General features: G+C 40.6%; 1 protein-coding gene across 2 annotated transcripts in view; it reads right to left on the bottom strand.

The window, feature by feature from the left end:
- PLCL1 (phospholipase C like 1 (inactive)) overlaps positions 1–15,090 on the bottom strand; it is a 499,112-nt gene that overhangs the window by 388,820 nt on the left and 95,202 nt on the right. The gene's annotated exons all lie outside the window — the stretch shown is intronic.

The following is a 15,090-nucleotide window of genomic DNA, read 5'->3' as shown; positions in this document are numbered from 1 at the left end:
ATCTACAAGGATTTACCATCCTACAGGTTTACATACCATTCTGATAATAATTTATTTTTGAAAGCATTAAAATCAGTGTCACTTTACTAGCACTTAAAGTCGGTGATTGTCAAAAAGAGAGAGACCAGAAAGTAAAGCACATAACATGCAAAATTTCTTATGCTTCAAGTAGAAATGTCCAGTTGGACTCTTCTCTTAACTCATCCCTCCCTTAGCATCCCTTACACACACTCCCTCTCTCTCTCTTACACACACACACCTTCTCTCTCACATGCATACAATCTCACTATCTCTCTCTCACACACACATTCTCTCTCACATACATACAATCTCACTATCTCTCTCTCACACACACAGATATGTACACACCTCTGAATCCTTTGCTTTAAGCATCTGTTCGTAAAGCTGCTGTCTAATTCATTCTGATTTGAGATTAGGTTGTCTTTTAAACTGTCTACTTCTGGCATAAATTCAGGAGGCTTCTCAAGATACTCAGGTCTGCAATTTAAAAAATTAATAAATAAAATAACTCTCCTGTGAACCCACTCCTACACAGGGACAGATTTTGTTCTGTGGCCCCACCCCTAAACAGATTTGGTTAAGTCAGCCACCATGGGCACATTTCTACCACTTGTATTAAGAGACCCCCTTTCCAAATCATGGTGACAATCACGATTTAGCAGGTTAGAGGTTGGAGGGGGGTGATGAATAAAAGTAAACGAACAGGCAATCCAAATGTCACCACCTCAGAGAGGGCTTATCTTACTACAAATCCAAATACACCTCTCCGAACCCCACTCCACCCCTACTATATACAATATTACTCATATTATTGTTTTGTCTTCTTCATAGGATTTTATCACTGTAAATAAACTCTTTTGTCCATGGAATTGTTTACTTATATATTCTGTCATCCTACCCCCTATTCCTGGCCCACTGAAATGTGTACAAAGACCTTGTCTATTTTGTTTACCTCTGTATCTCCAGCTCCCAGAACTCTGCCTAGCACAGAGTAGGTACTAAATAAATATTTTTGGACAAAATCTTCACCTTTGCCATCCTCTAACTGAATAAAACAACCATTCCTGGTTAAAGAAAAATGGCTCTGTCACTGCCCACACAGTAGGATATTTTATCCTCAAGGATCCTAGAATTCCATGCTAGAGGCCAAGATGGCAGAGTAGTCAGACGCTTCCGGTGATCCCTCTTACAACAAAGACCAAAAAAAAAAACAGGTGAAACTATTTTTTATATATATATATATATACATATATATAATAGTTTATAGACTTAGTTTATAACAGTTTATAATATTGTAGACTCAATCTACAATATTTAAGCCAATCGCTTTTGAGATATAAAAGGGAGAATCGAGCACAGAGATAGGGGGACCTCATACCACCAAGAAAGCAGTGCTGGGAGCAGAGTGCATCCTTTGGACCTAAGGTGCCTGTGCAGTGAAGCTCAGTGATCGTCAAAAAGAGAGAGAGCAGAAAGTAAAGCACATAACGTGCCTTTACTATAAAAACTCATGAAAAGGCTTACACACAAAAAGAAACAATTTTTGATGGTTATGAGGGAGGGGAGAGGTGGAAGGGAAAAACACTAAACAGACAATAGATATGAGGTAAATTCGGTGAAGGGGAAACAGTACACAATACTGGGGAAGCCAGCACAACTTGTCCAAGGCAAGGTCATGGAAGCTCAATGGGCACATCCAAACTCCCTGAGGGACCAAATTACTGGGCTGAGGGCTCTGGGGACCATGGTCTTGGGGAGCACCTAGCTCAAGCGACACAACATAGTTTATAAAGAAAATGTTCTACATTCTACTTTGGTGAGTAGGGTCTGGGGTCTTTAAAGCTTGGGAGAGGCCATCTAAGATTTCCACTGATTTCTCCCTGTCTGGAGCAAGGGAGAAAGAAGAAAACCAAAGACACAAGGGAAAGATTAGTCCAAAGGACTAATGGACCACAACCACCACAGTATCCACCAGACCAAGTACAGCACAGCTACATGGTGCCTGGCTACCACCACTGACTGCCCTGACAGGGATTACAGTATAGGGTCCCAAACAGAGCTAGAGAAAAATGTAGAGCAAAACTCTAACTCACAAAAGACCAGACTTACTGGTCTGACAGAGACTGGAAAAAACTGTATGGCCCCTGGACACCCGTATAGCTCGGTAATGAAGTCACTTCTGAGGTTCACCCTTCAGCCAAAGATTAGACGGGCCCATAAAACAAAACGAGATTAACTGGGCACACCAGCCCAGGCTCAAGAACGAGAAGGCAGGAGGAGACAGGAAAGCTGGTAATGGGGAACCCAAGGTCAAGAAGGGGAGAGTGTTGACATATCATAGCATTGGCAACCAATGTCACAAAACAATACGTGTATTAATTGTTTAATGAGAAACTTGTTTGCCCTGTAAACCTTCATCTAAAGTACAATTAAAAAAAAAAAAGAGGGTCAGGTAGCTGGCTCCAGTCAGAGCCAAGTAGAAAGTGATGGAACCAGGATTCCAGCCCCAGTCAGTGACTTCAAAGCCTGTGCTCTTCCTGCTACATGAAGCTCATATGAGAACTAAGTCCAGTGGCTATCCTGGAGACATCACCTATTCTAAAGAAGCACCCCTTCAGATCTGGGACCAGGAACATTAGTCACGAAGACCTCTTAGCATCATTGTTACTTCACCTCTGTGTCATCAAGACAGAGTATGAGTCAGATTTATCAGTGTGTGAGGAAATGCATTTTATTCTCTCATGTGCATATGTATAAGAAAGAATATTTTGATAGTAAGGGTCAATTATCTTGACACATTTAAAGGTTCATTGAACATGATCAAAGAAGAGTACAGCATTTACATTCAGTCATAGCACTCCCCCAATACACACAGTGATCATTTCAGTTTCCTAGTTCAAGAAAAAAAGTATTTATAGGGTAATTTGTAGTATAAATATTATATTAAATATATATAAAAATATAAATGATAAGCAAAACTGAAATATGCCTTCTTAAAATTCAAGGTCTTTTTTTTTTTTTCTTGAAAGGTTTCCTTTCTCTTTTGTATTAGAAATTAAGTAGAAAATTTCAGTAACAAAAAATAAAAATCAACCCTGGTGGCATAGTGGTTAAGTACTATGGCTGCTAACCAAGAGGCTGGCAGTTCAAATCCGCCAGGCCTCCTTGGAAACTCTATGGGGCAGTTCTATTCTGTCCTATAGGGTCGCTATGAGTCGGGATTGACTCGACGGCAGTGGGTTTGGTCTTGGTTTTAACTTTATTTCAAAGTACCAGGAAACACTCCATGATAATGGTCCCACAAAAACATGAAGTTACACATGGGTTAGAATTGTCCTAGATTCCCTCATTTAATAAAATTTCAAAATACTTAAAGGTGGTAAGGTCTGATGACCTTATCTTCAATGTCTGATGACTGTTGCTTCTTTCAGGTGCTGAGAAACCTACCTGCATGAGTGCAGAATGCCTGGGTCTAGGTCAACTGCTGCTGCCTCCTCAGGAATTACCCCATGGACACTCTTGGGCTAATATGCACTATCAGGAGCTCTAGGACAATCATCCAGTCTGTATGTGTAAATATTTTTAAAAATAGGTAGTTAGTCAGCTTTGTTAACCTTCTTTGACATGGACCCTGGAACTGGAGCTTGTGTCATGGTTATGGCCCCCGGTGATGGAGAGGCCACGTAGGCACTTATGCAAAGGATCATTTGAATGGCGCCAAGGAGACCTCCACAAAGACTTGTTCCTCTACTTTTTTTGACAAATGGAATCTCTTCCAGGTACAAAGTCAAACCAAACATACACCCGATGCCTGACATTTGCCATACAGGAGTGAGCACACAGTAGATTCCTCCTCTCTCCTACCTCTAACCCTAGAAACATATCCCAAGTCTAATTCACCTGAATGTGGTAGGTTTTTTCCTCCAAATTAGGCAAGACATGAAGTTTATTAATGCTTTTTAGCATCATAGAACACATTCAAGTAAAACATAGGCTCATATTTCTTTCTCTAATACATTCCTTTCCTTTGGTCAGGACGTATTTTCAATACTTATTTTGTTAACCTTGTTGACATGCCTTTTGTTCCATTCTACCTCAGATAGTTTGGTAGGAACAGGCAGAGTTCAATATTGTAATTAAATTTTAAAAAGTAATGAATCTTTTAAATTAAAATATGAGATGAGTATGGTTTAGTTTGTCAACCCTTTTCCTCCAGTAAGCTTTTAGGTGTACAGCTCTTTTGTATGCACAATACAAATCTATATGCTTTACAAAACAAGTGAGTCCTTTCCCTTTAAAAAAAAAAAATCCATTTGAGGCCAAATTTCTAGTGAAAGCTGGATCACCATGTTGCCTCTGTCATTAACCCCTGGGAGAGTCCCCCAGTTCCCACCCTCACTGAGTCATATAGGTTACAAAGGACACAACTGCCTCTACCATTAGCCCCCAGTGGAGGAGCAACAGCTGTTGAACCACGCTTTGGACTTTTGCCAATCTCTGTTCTATATAAATTGTACTGGTGAAACTGTTTGACAATGTCACAATTCTTTTCAAAAGATTAAGAAAAAAAAAAGCATGCTGCAAGAAACATTTGAAATATTAAGAAGCAGCAGAGAACCGAAATTTAATTTAAACGGTTGTCTTAGGCTGGCCTCTATAGAGAAGCAAAACCAGTAAAGCATATAAATATATATACAGGGACAGATTCATACCAAGGAAAAAGCTCAGGCAATTTTAGAGGCTGGAATATCCCAAGTCTGTGGGTCAGGATAGAGACTTCTTCTGCTTCACATAGCCACAGGGGGTGGTGAACCCAAGCTCGGCAGGTCAGAGAGGAGGGCTCTTGTTCACAGGCTGTGAAGACTGGCAAATCCCAAGATCAGCAGCCAAGACCGCAAGGCTTCTCCTGATTCACATAGCTGCAGAGGCTGGTGAAACCAAGATCGGCATATTGGAGAGCAGGGCTGTTACTCACAGGCTGTGAAGATCAATGAATCCCAAGATCAGCAGATAAGCTGCTAGCTCAAGTCCCAGGAACCGGAGGTCAGACGAACAGGAGGAAGCTGCAGAATCCAGAGCAGGCAAAAGCCCAAACGTCCACTTATATTCAGATGCAGGCCACACACATAAGGAAACATGATTGGAAAATTGGAGACAAGGATTTATGGGGAAGAGGTATGTGGATAGAGCTCTCTAAATGGGCCCAAAAAAGCAAAGATATTTGTGTCTCATGTGAATGCTCACCTAAGGGTTACTTCAGCAGAGGATTATTTTAACAATAAAGTGGATAGGATGACATGTTCTATGGAAACCATTCATCCTCTTTCCCTAGCTACTCCATTATTGCTCAACAGGATCGTGAACAAAGAGGCTATGGCAGCAGGGATGGAGGTTATGCATGGACCCAGCAACATGGACTTCTACTTACCAAGGCTGACTTGGCTACAGCCAATGCTGAGTACCCAATCTGCCAGCAGCAGAGACCAACACTGAGTCCTCGATATGGCACCATTCCCCTGAGGCGATCAGCTAGAAACCTGGTGGCATTTTGTCCTTAATGGAATAGACACTCTGGATATGGATTTGCCTTCCCTACACACAATGCTTCTGCCAAAACTACCATCCGTGGACTTACAGAATGCCTTATCCACCGTCATGGTATCTCACATAGCATTGCCTCTGATCAAGCAACTCACTTCTCAGCAAATGAAGTGCAGAAGTGGGCCCACGCTCATGGAATTCACTGGTCTTACCATGTTCCCCAACATCCCTAAGCAGCTGGCTTGAAAAAACGATGGAATGGCCTCCTAAAGACACAATTACAGCACCAGGTAGGTGGCAATACCTTGCAGGGTTGGGGCAATGTTCTCCAGGAGGTTGAATACGCGCTAAACCAGCATCCAAAATATGGTACTGTTTCTCCCATAGCCAGGATTCATGGGTCCAGGAATCAAGGGGTGGAAAAAAGAGTGGCACCACTCACTATTATCCCTAGTGACCCACTCACAAGGTTTTGCTTCCTGTCCCTGTGACCTTATGATCTGCAGGTCTAGAGGTCTTATTCCCAGAGGGGGCAATGTTCCCACCTGGAGACACATCAATGATTCTATTGAACTGGAAGCTAAAAACGCCACCTGGCCACATTGGGCTTCTTATGCCTCTGGATCAACAGGCAAAGAAGGGAGTTACCATACTGGCTGGTGTGATTAATCCTGATTACCAAGAGGAAATCAGATTGATATTACATAATGGAGGTAAAAAAAAAAAAAAGAGTATGTCTGGAATGCAGGAGATCTCTTAGGGCCTCTCTTAGTATTACCATGCCCTGTGATTAAAGTCAATGGAAAACTACAGCAACCCAATTCCAACATGACTACTAATGGCCCAGACCCTTCAGGAATGAAGGTTTGGGTCACCCCACCAGGTAAAGAACCACAACTAACTGATGCGCTTGCTGAGGGCAAAGGGAACACAAAATGGGTGGTGGAAGGTAGTTCTAAATACCAGTTACAGCCACATAACCATTTGCAGAAACGAGGACTGTAATTGTTATGAGTATTTCTGCTTTGTAGGTGTGCATCAAATATTTTCATTTTCTTCACTTTTAAAAGGAACCCCTGGTGGCATGGTGGTTAAGAGCTACAGCTACTAATCAAAAGGTCGGCAGTTCAAATCCACCAGGCGCTCCTTGGAAATCGTATGGGGGCAGTTCTACTCTGTCCCATAGGGTCACTATGAGTCGGAATCAACTCGACAGCAACAGGTAAGGGTTAACTTTTAAAATATAAGATGTAAACAGGGTTAGTGCATTTTTAGTTGTACATGTGTTAGCTGTATCATGTTAGCCTCGGGTATGACTTTGTAACTGTCTTTATTCAGAGATCATGTATGGTTTTGGGAAAAGTGTACAGGTGCCAAGTTGACAAGGGGTGGACTATGATGGTTAATATTGTGCGCATCATCTTGGCTGGGTCATGATTCTCAGGGTTTATATGTGATCACCCCCATGATGGGATCGGCTATGAGTAGCCAATCAGTTGAAAAGGAGTATCCTTGGTCGTGTGGCCTGGTTCCGAATATAAGTGGATGTTCTGGCTGTTGGCCTGCTCTGGATCCGGCAGCTGCCTCTTGTTCATCTGATCTCTGGTTCTCGGGACTTGAGTTAGCAGCTTATCTGCAGATCTTGGGACTCGTCCATCTTCAAAGCTTGTGAACAAGAGCCCTGCACTCTGATCTGCCAATCTTGGGTTCACCAGCCCCTGCAGCTACATAAATCACGAGAAGCCTTGTGGTCTTGCGTGCTGATCCTGGGTTCACCAGCCCCTGTGGCTACGTGAATCAGGAGAAGCCTCTATCCTGATCCATGGACTTGGGATGTTCCAGCCTCTAAAATCGCATGAGCCAGTTCCTTGATATAAATCTTTATATATATTTATACACTTTACTGGTTTTGCATCTTTAGAGAACCCAGCCTAAGACATCTATATACACATATATATACATATATATGTATGTATATAATAATAACAAAAAACATTACCATTGAGCCGATTCTGACTCATAGCAACCCTATAGGGCAGAGTAGAACTGTCCCATAAGGTTTCTAAGGAGCAGCTGGTGGAATCAAACTGTCAACCTTTTGGTTGGCAGTCGAACTCTTAACCACTGAGTCACCTGGGCTCCATATATATGTGTGTGTGTGTGTGTCTATATATATATATATATATACATAATTGTTGTTGTTAGGTGCCATCGAGTTGGTTCCAACTCATAGCAGCTCTACGTACAAAAGAATGAAACACTGCCCAGTCCTGCACCACCCTCACAATCCTTATGCTTGAGCTCAGTGTTGTAGCCACTGTGTCAATCCATCTCACTGAAGGTCTTTGTCTTTTTCACTGACCCTCTACTTTACCAAGCGTGGTGTCCTTCTCCAGGGACTGATCCCTCCTGATAACATATCCAAAGTATATGAGACATAGTCCTGTCATCCTTGCTTCTAAGAAGCATTCTGGTTGTACTTCTTCCAACACAGATTTCTTAGTTCTTTTGGCTTTCCATGGTATATTCAGTATTCTTCACCAACGCCACAATTCAAAGGAATCAGTTCTTCTGTGGTCTTCCTTATTCAGCTTCCTTATTCGCTCTTGTCCAGCTTTTGCGTGCATACGAGGCAAATGAAAACCATAGCTTGGGTCAGGCGCACCTTAGTCCTTAAAGTGACATCTTCGCTTTTTAACACTCTACAAAGAAGTCTTTTACAGCAGATTTGCCCAATGCAATGTGTCATTTGATTTCTTGACTGCTGCTTCATGGGTTTTGATTGTGGATCCAAGTAAAATGAAGTATTGACACCTTCAGTCTTTTCTCCATTTATCATGATGTTGCTTGTTGCTCCAGTTGAGAGGATTTTTGTTTTCTTTATATTGAGGTATAATCTATACTGAAATCTGTAGTCTTGGATCTTCATCAGTAAGTGCTTCGAGTCCTCTTCACTTTTAGCAAGCAAGGTTGTGCCATCTGCAAATAACAGGTTGTTAGAGTTTTTCTCCCATCCTGGGGCCATGTTCTTCTTCATACAGTCCAGCGTCTCGGATTATTTGCTCAGCATACAGACTGAATAGGTATGGTGAAAGAACACAACCCTTAATGCACACCTTTCCTGACTTTAAACCACACAGTATCCCCTTGTTCTATTCGAACGATTGCCTCTTGATCTATGTACAGGTTCCTTACGGGCATGATTAAGAGTTCTGGAATTCCCATTCTTCACAATATTATCCATAATTTTTTATGATTCACACAGTCAAATGCCTTTCCATAGTCAACAAAACTCAGGTAAACAGCTTTCTGATATTCTCTGCTTTCAGCCAGGATCCATATCAGCAACAATATCCCTGATTCCACATCCTCTTCTGAATCCAGCTTTAATTTCTGGAAGTTCCCTGTCAATGTACTGCTGCAGCCACTTTTGAATGATATTCAGCAAAATTTTACTTGCAGGTGATATTAATGATATTATTCAATAATTTCCACATTAGGTTGGATCAACTTTCTCGGGAATAGGCATAAATATGGATCTCTTCCAGTCAGCTGGCTAGGTAGCTGTCTTCCAAATTTCTTGGCATAGATAAGTAAGAACTTCCAGCACTGCATCAGTTTGTTGAAACATCTCAAGTGGTATCAGTCAAGTCCTGGAGCCTTGTTTTTCACCAATGCCTTCAGTGCAGCTTGGACCTCTTCCTTCAGTACCATCGGTTCCTGATCACATGCCACTCCTGAATGGTTGAACGTAGGCCAATTGTTTTCAGTATTATGACCATGTGCATCCCTTCCATATTCTTTTGATGCTTCCTGCGTCATTTAGTATTATCACCATAGGATCCTTCAATATTGCAACTCGAGGCTTGACTTTTTTCTTCAGGTCTTTCAGGTTAAGAAATACTGAGTGTGTTCTTCCCTTTTGGTTTTCTATCTCCAGGTCGTTGCACATGTCATTGTAATACTTTACCTTGTCCAGCTGCCCTTTGAAATCTTCCGTTTAGCCCTTTTACTTCATCACTTCTTCCATTTGATTTAGCTACTCAACATGCAAGAGAAAGTTTCAGAGTCTCTTCTGACAACCATTTTGGTCTTTTCTCTCTGTCCTGTCTTTTTAATGACCTCTTGCTTTCTTCGTGTATGATGTTGTTGATGTCATTCCACAACTTGTCAGGTCTTCAATCATTAGTGTTCAACGTGTCAAACCTATTCTTGAGATGATCTCTAAATTCAGGTGGGATATAGGCAAGGTTGTACTTTGGCTCTCGTGGACTTGGTCTAATTTTCTTCAGTTTCAACTTGAACCTGCATATGAGCAATCAATGGTCTGTTCTGCAGTCAGCCCCTGGCCTTGTTCTAACTGATGATATCGAACTTTTCCATTCTTTTTCCACAGATGCAGTTGATTTGATTCCTGTCTATTCCATCTGACAAAGTCTGTGTGTATAGTTACCATTTATGTTGTTGAAAAAAAGTGTTTGCAATGAATAAATAAGTCATTGGTCTTATAAAATTCTATCATGTGATCTCCAGCATCATTTCTATCACCAAGGCCATATTTTCCAACTACCAGTCCTTCTTCTTTGCCATCTACTATGCCGGGAATGACAAATTGAAGAGGAATGGTGTTGCATTCATCTTCAAAAAGTACATTTCAAAATTTATCCTGAAGTACAACACTGTCAGTGATAGGATAATATCCACATGCCTACAAGGAATAATACAACTATTATTCAGATTTAGGCATCAACCACTAAGGCCAAAGATGAAGAAATTGAAGATTTTTACCAAATTCTGCAATCTGAAATTGACTGACCATGCAATGAGGATGCAATGATAATTACTGGCAATTGTAATGCTAAAGTTGGAAACAAAGGAGGAAGGAAGATAGTTGGAAATGCATATATATACATGTTTTTGCATCTCAAGAGAACCCAGCCTAAGATAATGTAGTATGTTCTCATATCTATCCTCCTTCTACACTGTAGATGGATTTAGCTAAAATATAAATAGTGTTCCCCACCATAAACTTTTATTGGCCTCCCAGTGCCAGGTGAATGGCATTTAGGCTCTTTGACATACATGGCCATGGCTCCTATCTACTTCCCTGGCTTCCTTTCTGGTTACTTCACTCCTCTTTCTTCACACCACAGACCTGTCAGGCTACCTGAAAAGTCCATTGAATACCACTTGCTGTTTCATGATGTCACATTTTGTTTACAAGAAATGCTTGTCCCACCTCTCTTCCCTGGGCTAATGATTATTTCGTCTTCAAAACTCAATTCAGACATTTTTTTTCGCCCAGAAAGCCTTTCCAAAACCCACAAGTTACCTTTTAACCTCCATTAATATCCTCTATATCTACTGTACTATATTGATACTATGTCCTTAAGTGTCTGCCTTCTGCTTTACGCTTTGAAATTCAGGTCTTATTCATTTTTGTACACTGAGAACTTAACACTGTGATGACACATAACAGGCATTCAATAAATATTCGTAAACTACTGAACACTGGGGGTATGAGAAGAAAAATTATCTAAATTGAGTAAGAAGTAAAGCTTTGCCCCTGTTTAATATGCAGATTCCAGTGGTACCATCACATGGTCCATATGTGGGTGAAAGAAATATTTTAAAGGAAGGCGGTGAATTCTAGAACACGGAGAAGTTAGAAGTTTGAACTCATTGCCTGGTACATGAGCCCAATTAAGTGGATTTAAAAGTTATATTCTGTAGTTCAAACTAATCCAGAATGGATGGATGGCTTAAAATATTTCTAGAAAACATGAATTGAAGGTAATTCTAGTGAACATTTCAAATATAACAGAGCTGACCCTTCTCCTGTTTTACTACAAGCACATCATCAACCACATTATGAGATAAAAACATTGACAATATATCTGACAAGAATTCAGCCAAAAAGAACTGACTTTTTGATATACAATGTACATACACTTCTGAAAACAATGGGAGGCCCTAGATGGATACTGTGTCTTAAGATATTAGTTATTGGTAAGAGGAAAAAATCAGCAAGACATTTTAAGGTAATACTTGTGCTATCTTTTCAAAATTCTTTTGTGTCTCATAATGTGCACGAATACTAGAAGAGAGAAATGTATACACAATTGATAAATATAAATTATGGGGCTTTCTCAAAACCAATAGGAGTATGCAAACAAATGTTTTTGGAGATCCCTGCAGAAGAGTGAAGTCCTCAAAGTCTAACCATATTTTATACGGTTAACCTTAAACAAGTCCAGATATGGATATTTCCTTGAACATGGAACCAAAAGACGATGAACTCATGGAAAGATTCTTGCAAGCTAGCAATCATGAAATACAATACACAATCCACACTTTCAGTCTCACAATCTTACATAACTTCGTCTATACTCCCGGTATTCACTGCTCCTGAAAACTCTGAGGTGCCCTCCCTAAAATAATAATGAAAAAAAGTTGGAAACTTCCCTGGAGTTATTTCACTTTTATCACGTTTTTTCTTTAACCAAAAGCAAGCAATACTAACCTGGTTAATTCTATGTGGAGAAAAAGTCATTCCACCATTTTTGAACTCACTTTAGCATATGCTATGGTATGCCACCCAGGTACTCCCTTGATGACTAAGCCCTTGTTCTCTCAGATGCTGTCAATGCTAGCTGTTCTCAGCTGACTCCCTCTCAGAAACTGCCCTCAGTGGAGAGAGCTACCTTGACCAAGGTCAGGTTTCCTCCCAGGGAACAGCCTACATCCAATGACTACAGGTACTACATTTCAGCCTACTTGGTCCTTTGGCCAGACACCTTTATGCATTGAGTAATCTGCACAAGGGTGTATAGTTTTAGGTACAAAAGGTCAGAGTACACCAAGGCAGCAATTGGCCACTACTCAAGAACAATGGAGTTGATAGAAGGGAGTGGTTACGTGGCAATTCAATTCAACAAATGTTTAAACACAGTGTTTGAAACACTATGGGTAGAAGGACAATAGGAGCAGGAAGAAGTATTACCAAGATGCTTAAGGGTATGAAAAACACAAATTAAGAGGTGTCATGATAATAGCTGTAAAAATATCTCATTCATCAAATCTAAGAATGAGACAAGAATGGAAAGAGGTTAAAAAACAGCAAAGTGAGTGGTCAGAAGGTAGAAACAGTAAAAGTAAGAAAAATGGGCAGGCAGGGGCAAACACTGCAAGACTGCATCTACAACTGGACAATATGTTCTAGATAATCATTCTTGCACTGAAGTATATGTGTCTTATATTTGACATATAAGAGTTTCTATTTGCTCTCAAGGAAATATCTGACAATGTACAGTTCAAAGGATTCTGAAGATGAAATATTCCCAAACATAGGGTCTTCCCATAAAAAGCAACTGAAAACATGTATATGATTACTAAAACCATGTTTGTGTGAATGAATCAAGAAAATGGTTTCCTGTCAATGATCAATTGTTCTGCACTCTCAGTCCAAAAAGATAACAGTGCTCTGGAAGGACAGCTGTGATCTGGCCAGGCACAAGTCTGTTTGAAGTTCTAGGAAGTCTCCTAGTTTTTACCTCATGCAAGGAGTCACTTCTTTCAAACCTCACAATTAAAACTTTCCCTTTCAGTTAAATATACCCTTAACTAGAGAATGAAGAAAACCAAAGACACAAGGGAAAGATTAGTCCAAAGAACTAATGCACCACAACTACCAAAGCCTCCCCCAGACTGAGTCTAGCACAAGTAGATGGTGCCTGGCTACCACCGACTGCTGTGAGAGAGATCACAATAGAGGGTTCCGGACAGAGCTGGACAAAAACGTAAAACAAAATTCTAACTTACAGAGAAAAAAAAAAAGGCCAGACTTACTGATCTGACAGAGACTGGAGAAACCCCGAGAGTATGGCCTCCAGACACCCTTTTAACTCAGTACTGAAGTCACTTCTGAGGTTCACTCTTAAGCCAAAGATTAGAGAAGCCCATAAAACAAAAAGGAGACTAAATGGGCATACCAGCCCAGGGGCAAGGATGAGAAGGCAGAAGGAGACAGGAAATGTGCTAATGGGGAATCCACGGTTGAGAAGTGGAGAGTGTTGACATGTTGTGGAGATGGCAACCAATATCACACAAAAAAATGTGTATTAATTGTTTAACGAGAAACTAATTTGCTCTGTAAACCTTCATCTAAAGCGCACACACAAATAAGTAAAATAAATTAAAAAATGTACCCTTAATTAACTTCTGAGAGACAAGAGTGAGAAAGTGTCTGATCTCACGCTACTGAGAAAAACGATAAGAGGTTAGTTCAGGCGGTGAGCTTCTGAAGGCTTAGAATGGGAAGAAAACTGTCTCTTACAAGTCTCTAAAGTAAGAGCTAAATGGTGGGAGTGGGGATAAAGTGGAGGGTGGGATGAGTGTTATCTGTTCATTTATTCCTTTATTCTACAAATATTTACTGAGCACCTACTTTATACTAGACAGCAAGTGTTATATTTTCTTATGTCTAAATAGTTGCTCATAGTAAACAGCATAATCAAATCAACCAAGTAATATTTTAAAAAGACATTTTCCAATAAATCAGATATTTCTCCAGTCTAGATCACATCCGTGATAAGTATTGTGTTCCCTGTAAAGGAAATCTGAACTGGTCTCCTTGCTACTTTAAGGCAGATTTTTTTAAGCCCTCCCCCTCACCTCTCTTATTTCAACACCCATCCATCGTAAAGCTCCTAATAATCCTCCAAAATAAAATAATAGGTTAATAGACCTGGAAACAGGAAACAAATAAAATGGAAGCAGAGGCATCTTCTAAATGTCTTTTCATGTCATTTGATCTAAGAAGCTAAGTCACAGCCTGGTCTGGGCTACCTCTGCACCTGGCAACTCTTCTACTGCTGTGCTTAGCACTCTGAATGTATAAACTTTCTATTTACTTAGCTGCTTCTCTCACTAGGCTACAGGCTGCTGGAGACCAAGAACTGGGTCTTAATCATCGCCATATCCCAGGCCTTGGCATAAAGGCTGGCCCATGAGAGGCACGCAGTGGTTATCTGCATCTGTAAGCTACAGAAAGCATCCTAAGGATTCTCAAGAAAAGGGCAGCCTGAAGTAGATATTAAGAGTTAGAATCTAAGGCTAAAAAACTCAAGAGTCAGGAAGGAGAGAGCTGCCAGTAAAGATAAGGCAAGCAAGATGGAGAGCTGTTGTTGATAGGTGTCATCGAGTAGGTTCGGACTCACAATGACCCTACATACAGCAGAATGAAATGTTGCCTAGTCCTATACCATCCTCACAATCATTGCTATGTTTGAGCCCATTGCTGCAGCCACTGTGTCAATCCTTTTTGCTGAGGGTCTTTTAATGGTATCTTCTTAAACTTTTCCCAGGGTTTTTTTTTGTTTTTTTTTTTTTTTCTTCCCCACTGTTGCCACCTTTATTCAGATTCCTACTGCTTCTCGCTTGAGCAGTTTCCTTCTCTTAATTCAATTCTTTTTCTAGTCTCTATTCCTCAAACACTGTTCTCTGGTCTGAGAATATCTTCCCAAATTT

The sequence above is a fragment of the Elephas maximus genome, chromosome 6, assembly GCF_024166365.1.
Source record: "Elephas maximus indicus isolate mEleMax1 chromosome 6, mEleMax1 primary haplotype, whole genome shotgun sequence".
NCBI classification, from domain to species: Eukaryota; Metazoa; Chordata; class Mammalia; order Proboscidea; family Elephantidae; genus Elephas; species Elephas maximus.
This window is presented reverse-complemented; position numbering and strand designations above follow the sequence as displayed.